The following is a 10,305-nucleotide window of genomic DNA, read 5'->3' as shown; positions in this document are numbered from 1 at the left end:
ATAGGAAATGCCATCATATCCACCTTTGTATTTTTTATTAGACCATGATGGCGCGCGTTGCCACGCCTATCTATTTTTGGAATAGATTATGGGTAGTTTTAGTTGATTTGCACGTTGTGCGGTAGTGAGGATTTGTCATGGGCTGCCACACCCTTCAATCACGATGATGAACTGCCGCACCCTTCATGAAATATATGAGACGATGTTAACAGATTACAGTTTCGTAGAAGTCCTACGTTCTTTCATGTTTAGATATCTTCATAAAAAGAGGAGATAATATGATATTTGAACTAATTCCTGCCAAAGTACCACACATCTTGACATCTCGTGATCGTACATGAAGAGTTTTCAAAATCAGGGACTTAATCTCATACTACTACATAGCATGAAGCACCTTGATATTTCTAATAGGTGCAATTTTCCTTCTGGAAATATAAGCATATTCATGCCCTGAAAGCTATCTTTATATTTGATACAATTAGGCCGCATCAACATTGACTGTAACAAAGCTCGAACGGTTCAAATTACAGTGCATCCAGTTTATAGCCCTAGAGAAATCTATCACCATTTCCAAATCACTGTCCATAATGGAGATTATTGCAACCATTTGGCACCTGTAATGAACCTGAAGATGAGCTTTACGATATCAGAAAATGAGTTTCTATAACCTGCATATTCAGGAAAGGAAAAAGGTCCCCGACAATCATCATAATGTAGGTACATTATTTATTGGCTATAGTTTCATATATCTGTACGGATATTCACCTACATGTTTATGTGACTGTATGAGATGCTCTGTTTGCACGCAATACTTGTCAGCAGGCATGTACTACAGTTTATGGGCACCATGTATATCATCAATATTTGACACGGATGTGCACGTATGTTCATAATGGAAGTCGTATATTACTTTCATTCTAGTACATAGATAATGGTGTACGAAAATAGTAGAACTTGCAGCAGTATGAAAATGCCAAACCTGTGAGTCTGCGACCTATGAAACAATAGATTACCCAGTTTTAGAAGTAAACAAGATCAAAAATAAATTTATTGTAAAGTCAAATTATATAAGCTATCTTTCATGCAAAACTAAAATTCAGAACAACGAAAATTAACAGCCTCTTCATTTGGACGACAATCCATGTACAGATATTCATGGAGTCTACCAAATAGAAAAGGTTTTGCCGGGGGTCATCCTCCTTTTCTAAAAAAAACCAAATAGAAAAGGAAATAAATCAACGGAGCAATCCATTCACAGCTCTGATTCTTAGAATCTTCCCATAAGAAGTCAGTGGAAGCGAGTCCATCCCTACAACACAGCGCATTCATTTCTATTTCGTACCAATCAACAGAAGGAGATCATAGTTAAGGTCACTGGATTACCTCTTAATATGAACAATGGGGAAAAGACGATGTCAAACACACGTGCTTTACCTTGGGACATATTTGTTCCCTTGTTTTGAATGATCGCCATATACCTCAGTTTGGATGAATAATGTCAATTCTGAACATCACTCACTGCAGGCATTCAAAAAATCAACATCAAATGAACCTTAGCTTCACCTTCTTCAAAAGTCACAAGGGTATGGCTGTACATGTACTATTTATATATATCCTACAAACTAAACAATCAGTCGGTCAATGTTATAATAAATTTATAATTCCTAACTTACAATTCCACCCAACGCGTGCTAGACTACCTTGACATGCCCAGAAACCATACATAGTAGTCCACATCCAAATTTCAGAATGTTCTTTCCTAATTCATATAGCTACACCGAAACAACTGTGTACAAATTATTTGTTGGTTCCTTCATGAATTGGCGGGTTGCTGGGTATGTGGGTTTCATACAAGGGCCTCTGCTGTCTGTGACAATCAAAGGAGCTGGGCAATGCCTCGCTATCGACGTGAAGGCTGAAAGGTCATCAACGAAATGCTTTTGTTTTCCCCGTAATCCCAACATTTTCCAGTCCATGCTTCTCACCGGTGAAACATCGTTCACGCTCATTACAACAGTGTTTCATCCTCTCGGGGTTATTTGCATGCACTGGAACAATGTTTCCCTCGAGAGGATATATTAAACGTCATTTTCTTTCTCCCTTTTCTCTAAATCGAGTGCTTGTAAGTGTTCTATAGAGGATGTGCTTGATTTGTTTTTTGATTTATCAAATCTTCTTTAATGGTATAATTGTTAATCTCTGCTATAATTATGTTCCAAATCATAACTGTTAGTACGAAGTTCATTGTTCTTACCACTTATCTTTTCTCCTCGGGATAGCAGCAAGTCAGGTGAGAGCAAAGCTCTCTTTGCATCAAGCACAATTTGGAAGATCAGCATGAGTTCCTCATATGCAACTTTCAGATTTGTCATGTACTTTTACACTATTAACCCCTTTCTTTACTTTCAGGAACACCATGAATATTCGTTAGCCCAGTTGGATGAAATAATGATGCTTCTTCATGGAATAAAGGCAGATTCCAATAATTTAAAGACACTATAACTGAGCAGTTTTCCTGCCATCTCAGGGCATTAGCAAGGTCAGCCGTTGGATTAGCGCTATGTTAGCCGCGAACTGGGCCTAACGTCGCAAGGGCAGCTACTCCCGTAGCTATTTTGGAGCCCAGGGGTTAATCGGGCCAGTTTTCTACTCGGCCCAAGGCAGGGAAGCCCGCTTGAGCGAAGACAATAAAACACCGAACCAGCATGTCCCTTCGCTCCTCACGACGCCCCCTCCTCTCCCCGCCGCCGCCCACGACGGCATCTCCTCGCCTCCCTCAACTTCGGGCGTTCTTCTTCCATCTAGCCTAAGTCGAGCCTCGCGAGGGATTCCGACGCGGGTGGGGATCAATCCGAGGCGATGCTTGCTAGTGATCCGGCGCAGGAGGGGATCAACCCGAGGCGACGCGTGCAAGGATGCGATGTTCAACAGGATCCCACCGGTAGCAGATGTGCGACGTCTCCTCTTCCCCGTCACCGTTGCTCCTAGCTGCAGCCACTCGTGCACGTCACCGCCAGGTTTAGTTCAATCGCTTCTGTATATGAGACACTATCTGATGCTAAGATTCAGTGCGCCACTAGCCTCAAGGGAGATTTGGAGGATGCCGAGGCTTGGAACACCGAAGACATGTGGTTGTGTCAGCTTGATGCCACTCCGCCACTGCAGGTTATTCGCATAGATTCAGCCGCTCTCCTATCATTTTGTTCATCAAAAATGATTGTTGGATATCACTTGCAGTTCTATATAATATGACAATTCTGGTATTCATTGCTCCCAGTTGCTTGAGGCAAATAATTAGATTAGTACATTTGGTGGAGTTGTACGATGTGAAAGAACAATGTTTGTTTCTATCAGTTAGAAACTGAAGAATACATCTAAACTGACTGGTGTCGAGAATACAAATTAGTGATAGAGATGTACGGGTTGATGATTCCATTAGAATCCAAGAACATTTCAGTGGCCCCTTATTTTTTACTATGTATGTAGTGATGGTTATATACCTCCTTGATTTCCGGCAATTGTCCGCTGCTCAAGGTGACCCTCTACCTCTCAGGCGGATTACCATGGTCGGCTGGATTGACCTGCCCCCGATTCACCTGCATCACGCATCTCGGCTTGATCGACTGGATACCATCAAGCGCTGGATTCCTTCGGGCGCCTTGCCGCAGCTGAATCTCCTCGAGCGCGTTGTCTCCCTCCCGCACTGGATCCCCTCGGATATTTGAATATCATTCCGGTCTTAAATTATGTTCCTGGAGAGAAACACAGGAAACTGAGGTACTGCTACGCTGCCTGATCTTCTTTGTCCCCAACAGATCTCTTCTCACATGATGTTGCGACGGTTGACGTTCAGGTATTGACTTCAGTTTCTACATTTTAGATAGATCAGTAGGCTAAATTTTCAAAATGAAGATGACTAAGCATGCTTTCTGTCTTGTGCAGAATTGAGAGGACTTGAATGTGGTAACGACCTCTGCTACATCGGCTAATACAGCAGCAAGGATTCGCTTACTCAGTATTATCCATTGCTCCAGCCATATATAACCTTGCAGGTTAGGTTATATCGATGAATATTATTGAAAAAAAATTCATACATTACAACAATGTGATTTATTTCTGGTTCCATAACATCTATTTGTGGTCTGCACTCTGGAATATGCTTGCAACAATCGAGTAGAAGGAGTACTTACTGAAGTGGCCAGCATTTCCGTCAACTGTGGTATTTGATCTTTACTACCACCAGTGTTTTTCAGGTGTATTTTTTAATTATTTTTCTCTTTCTCCCATTTACAAAAAAAATATATATCTCTGTCAAAAAAAACTTCAAAATAGATGCGCGCCAATAATGATCTAGTGCATTTTTAGAAGGCAGCTCCACAGGAATGACTCAGCACATTGTGCTTCACTATTTCTAAGAATATGTTGCGTGGGCCTTTTATTTTCAGGATTGTAAAGACTACTGTTGGTTTTCATTAAAAAAAGACTACTGTTGGTCTGCAACTGAAACAAAATGTCGAAACATACTATGAATGAATTTTGTCCTAGTTCAGCCAACTGTAAAATCATTCAGATATAGCAAGAGCATGCATCAAAGCAATGATAAAACTAATAAAAACAGGAAAACCTGCAATAATTTTCAGAATTAAAAGTCAAGGAGCGCCAATCATCGAGTATGTATGCACTATGGGAATACAACCATTTATTGTACCTTTGTTGTGCAAACCAGCTACCTTAACCGTTTTTACAACCTGAGGGAAAAAACATGCATTTGTTTCCATGAGTGCACGTCAGAGACGAGGGCTCTGAAGAATGTTCTATCTTAAAACCAATAAATGAAAGCAATATTCAGTACGTAGTACCAATATACAAATAGTTTCCAATGATGCTGGAATAATCAATAATCAACAAGCAAGAGAATATGTCCTCTCTCTTAATCTTAATTTATAGAACAACCTGAACAGTAAGCTATAATATCCTCAAGTCACGACTAACACGCACGCACTGAGCCATCATAAATTCAGGAGCTCCTTGTGCAATTTTTTTGATTGTTTTTGCACGTGTCTGACTTTGCGTTAATTTAATCAAGAGAAAATTTGATTTGGTTCATCAGCCAACATCAGGGGAAACACAACAAATCATGCATGTGATGCATCAGAGTTCGCACATAGTAGGTGTGCATCGATCATGCGTGAACTGAAAAACTGCTAAGCATGGATAATAAATGTTAAAACACTTGAATTCCAACGAGAGAGGAAGAAGGCTTGAGAGGGTGGCAGACGTATAAGGTGTGGTGTAGTTACCCGTCCGAAAGCTCCAGAATCTGGTTAGCAAGAAAATCCACAGCACAAAGCTCCAGAATCTGCCCAAATCAATCCACCAGACGTAGCATAGTTCCTGCTGGAGTCCAGAGGGTCGGCAAACAGTGGCAGGGGAGAAAGCATTATATAGTACCAAATGGCATAGGAAAGAACTGCCACATTACCAGCCATGAATGCCATGATTGCGTGGTTCAAGAGAGAAAGAAGCAGTTTCTAGCAGAGGAGGCGTCGGCCATTATCGCCCTCACGCCCTCCATTCTTCACCCGCGCGCCTCCTCTAATCCCTCGCGCACCTCGCATCCAACCGCGTGCTGGAGCCCATCGGCTGGAGCCGGATCCCGCTCCTCCGGTCCATCCCAGCGCGCCCATGGACTTGCTTCCGACCCTCACCTCCAGTGGATCAAATCGACCGACGCACATCGGCTGCTCCTGTGCGCGCCTCGCACCGGTCGATCCCAGCGCGCCCATAAGTTAATTCGATCTGCACCTCCGGTGGATCGAATCGACGGACACACACCGGCTGCTCCTCGTGTGCCTCGCATCGGGAAGTAATCTGGACGCGGTCGCTTCTGTGCGGCTCGCGTGGGTAGTTTTTTTAGCAACTCCCCTCATCGGAAGCTACACAGTCGCTCAATCCTAGAATGGGTTGGCCGACGGCCCAATTCACCACAGGCATTCCTTTCGGCGCCTGGAGCATCAGCCCACAGGACAGTTAGGCCAGATATCATACAGTGCGGCGCAGATTGCTTCCCACACGTGATCTGACGACCAGAAACTGTCAGTCGAAAAAACGGACGGCCGAAAACGCGAATCGCTGAGAGAGCTCGGATTAGGCTCAGTTATACTGTCCTCAATGCCAAATCATACTAATTCCTAATTAACATTCAGTCTTGCAGCAAGTGAATTTAAAACACTTTGCTCACAAAAGTCATAATGCATATAGGCCCTCGTCGGGAAGACAAAGTAAGCTCCTTCAATTTACCAGCATACGGGGCGTCGGTCGGCGAAGTGACGGGCATCGTTGAAGGAAAGTGGCGCCTTCGACGTGGCTCACATCAAGCTTTTCGAGCAGAACTGGGAACCCTACGATGACTCGGAAGGCGGCGACATGCTCGACAGAGAAGGGTGGGGAGAGCTTTCTTGGACAATGCCGCCAAGTGCATTAGATCAGTGATGGAGTCCCTGGTCGCGAGCCATTTCAAAGAAGACATACTCAAGGAGTACATGCGTCGTGTCATGATAACCCACAAGTAGAGGGGATCTATCGTAGTCCTTTTGATAAGTAAGAGTGTCGAACCCAACGAGGAGCAGAAAGAAATGATAAGCGGTTTCCAGCAAGGTATTCTCTGCAAATACTGAAATAAGTGGTAACAGATAGTTTTGTGATAGGATAATTTGTAACGAGCAACAAGTAACAAAAGTAAATAAAGTGCAGCAAGGTGGGCCAATCCTTTTGTAGAAAAGGATAAGCCTGGACAAGTTCTTATATGATGTAAAGCGCTCCCGAGGACACATGAGAATATCGTCAAGCTAGTTTTCATCACGCTCATATGATTCGCGTTCGGTACTTTGATAATTTGGTATGTGGGTGGACCGGTGCTTGGGTGCTCCCCTTACTTGGACAAGCATCCCACTTATGATTAAACTCTATTGCAGGCATCCGCAAATACAACAAAAGTATTAAGGTAAACCTAACCATAGCATGAAACATATGGATCCAAATCAGCCCCTTACGAAGCAACGCATAAACTAGGGTTTAAGCTTCTGTCACTCTAGCAACCCATTATCTACTTATTACTTCCCAATGCCTTCCTCTAGGCCCAATTAATGGTGAAGTGTCATGTAGTCGACGTTCACATAACAACACTAGAGGAGAGACAACATACATCTCATCAAAATATCAAACAAATACCATATTCACATGACTACTAATAGTAAGACTTCTCCCATGTCCTCAGAAACAAAAGTAACTACTCACAAAGCATAAACATGATCATAATCAGAGGGGTATTAATGTGCATATAGGATCTGAACATATGATCTTCCACCAATTAAACCAACTAGCATGAACTACAAGGAGTAATTAACACTACTAGCAACCTACTAGCACCAATCCCGGACTTGGAGACAAGAATTGGATACAAGAGATGAACTAGGGTTTTGAGATGAGATGGTGTTGATGGAGATGTTGATGGAGATTGCCATCTCCCGATTAGAGGAGCGTTGGTGATGACGATGGCAATGATTTCCCCCTCCGGGAGGGAAGTTTCCCCGGCAGAACAGCCCCGCCAGAACCCTAGATTGGTTCCGCCAAGGTTCCGCCTCGTGGTGGCAGAGTTTCGTCCGAGAAGATGGCTTATGATTATTTTCCCATCGAAGGAGTCCATAAAGCAGAAGATGGTCACGGAGGGCCACCAGGGGGCCCACGAGGTAGGGGGCGTGCCTAGGGGGGTAGGGCGCGCCCCCACCCTCGTGGGCAGGGTGTGGCCCCCCTGGTGAAGTTCTTGCGCTCAATGTTTTTTATATATTTGGAAAACTTCATCCGTGAAGTTTCAGGACTTTTGGAGCTGTGCAGAATAGGTCTCTAATATTTGCTCCTTTTCCAGCCAGAATCCCAGTTGTCGGCATTCTCCCTCTTTATGTAAACCTTGTAAAATAAGAGAGAATAGGCATAAGTATTGTGACATAATGTGTAATAACAGCCCATAATGCAATAAATATTGATATATAAAAGCATGATGCAAAATGGACATATCATGTCACGGGGCACCTTGAGAAGGAGAAAACAAGTTCACTATCTCGTCCTTGCCTTGAAGAAAATAGAGCAAGGATGACGGAGCAGGGGAGCCAAAGTAATTAGCTCAACTTTGCTTGTGCAGTCACAGTGATGTTGTAAGTCAATACCTAAAGCCTAAGGCTTGGTCGGGTCGGGTGATGGCGTCGACATCATCGCTTCCCTATTTGGGACGTCGCCTTGAAGAGCATTGGATCCCGTTTGCAATCTCCATGTCCTAGACACTCACGACATTGCAGTCGACAGGTGCCCGACCGATAGTGTGGTGGTGCGGTGTCCAATTTGGTTACGATGATGATGGCCAGCGGTGCAGGGTTGCGGCAGTGCTTTAGTGTCGATTCAGTCGGCGAAGTGACGGGCATCAGTGAAGGAAAGTGGCGCCTTCGACGCTGCTCACATCAAGCTTTTCGAGCAGAACAGGGAACCGTACGATGACACGAAAGGTAGCAGCATGCTTGACAGAGAAGGGTGGACAGGGCTTTCTTGGACAACGTCGTGAAGTGCATCAAATCAATGATGGAGTCCTTGGTCGTGAGTGATAGCACAAGTGCTCCCTGGGTGATTTTGGTAATTAATGTCAACATATCTCTCGTTGGACTAATATTTTCATCTAGTATATTTCAGAAAGTTCAACTAAGGCGTGGCATGGACAAGAGGGTGTGGAACCCCTTCAAGATGCTAAGGACAAATATTGGCAAAAGCTCAAGACTCTTCATTTCTATTTTAGTGATCCAAGATCACATTGAGTCCATAGGAAAAGCCAATACTACTAAAAGGGGATGAGGTGTTGCTTAATGATCTACTTGCTCAAAGTGCTTAGTGATATGCTCCGAAAGCCCTCAACCACTTTCTTAAATCCAAATATGTCCTAAACCTAAAGTCAAACTCGGCCCCACCGATTTGATCCATCCGGAGCCATCGAGTTCATTTGACATAGCCACTGCCAGAAACCCTAATCAATTCTGTCTCACCGAGATGGCCTTGCAAACTCTCTGTTGCCCATTGTAATTATTTTGGTCTCACCGAAATATGCAATCAGTTCCACCGAGTTTGCTTGACCAACTCTCTGTTTGCTCATTGCTGAAATCGGTACCACCGAGTTCACGCAATCGGTCACACCGAGATGAGGTTTTTCCCTAACCCTAGCACATTGGTCCCACCGAGTTGATCATGTCAGTCCCACCGAAAATCCCAACGTTCACATTTTGAACTGAATCGGTCTCACCGAGTTCACCTATTCGGTCTGACCAAGTTGGGTCAAATGTGTGTAATGGTTAGATTTTATGTGGAGGCTATATATACCCCTCCACCCCCTTCTATATTCAAGAGAGAGCCATCAGAACATGCCTACACTTCCACTACCCATTTTCTGATAGCGAACCACCTACTCATGTGTTGAGACCAAGACATTCCAATCCAACCACAAGAATCTTGATCTCTAGCCTTCTACAAGTTGATTTCCACTCAAATCATCTTTCCACCATATCCAAATCAGTGACATAGAGAGAGTTGACTGTTTGGGAGACAATCATTTGATGCACAAGAGCAAGGAGTTCATCATCAATATACCATCTATTACCTTTTGGAGAGTGGTGTCTCCTAGATTGGTTAGGTGTCACTTGGGAGCCTCGGTCAAGATTGTGGAGTTGAACCAATGAGTTTGTAAGGGCAAGGAGATCACCTACTTCTGAAGATCTACACAAGTGAGGCAAGTCCTTCGTGGGCGATGGCCATGGTGAGATAGACAAGGTTGCTTCTTCGTGGACCCTTCGTGGATGGAGCCCTCCATGGACACGCGCAACTGTTACCCTTCGTGTGTTGAAGTCTCCACCAACATGGATGTACGATAGCACCACCTATCAGAACCACGCCAAAATCTCCGTGTCTCCAATTCCATTTGCACACTCCAATCCCATCCCTTTACTTTCTTGCAACTTGCATGCTTTAATTTCCGCTGCTCATATACTCTTGCCATGCTTGCTTGAAATGTATTGTGAATGCTTTAACTTGTGCTAAAACTCCACCTCAACTTGAAGGATTTAAAAACTGCCACTTTTGCTTGTTGAGGGTCTAATCACCCCCTCTAGACACCTCTTCTCGATCCTTTCAATTGGTATCAGAGCATTGATCTCCATTGCTTTGGTTTAATCATCATTGGAGGAATATGGATGAGTCTACGATGGGGAGTTTTAG

At 43.8% G+C, this 10,305-nt stretch overlaps 1 long non-coding RNA gene across 2 annotated transcripts; it reads right to left on the bottom strand.

The window, feature by feature from the left end:
* Window positions 1-301: 301 nt before the first annotated feature.
* On the bottom strand, window positions 302-5,979 carry LOC125520343. Of its 2 annotated transcripts, XR_007288626.1 has the most exons (4): window positions 5,483-5,979; window positions 5,301-5,394; window positions 3,501-4,748; window positions 302-1,518 (listed from the first exon to the last, which is right to left on the bottom strand). It is a non-coding gene; the product is annotated as an uncharacterized LOC125520343 (long non-coding RNA). The 2 variants fall into 2 exon arrangements; XR_007288625.1 differs by lacking the exon at window positions 302-1,518 and having other exon boundaries at window positions 1,527-4,748; window positions 5,483-5,978.
* Window positions 5,980-10,305: the final 4,326 nt, after the last annotated feature.

The sequence above is a fragment of the Triticum urartu genome, chromosome 7, assembly GCF_003073215.2.
Source record: "Triticum urartu cultivar G1812 chromosome 7, Tu2.1, whole genome shotgun sequence".
Classification (NCBI taxonomy): domain Eukaryota; kingdom Viridiplantae; phylum Streptophyta; class Magnoliopsida; order Poales; family Poaceae; genus Triticum; species Triticum urartu.
This window is presented reverse-complemented; position numbering and strand designations above follow the sequence as displayed.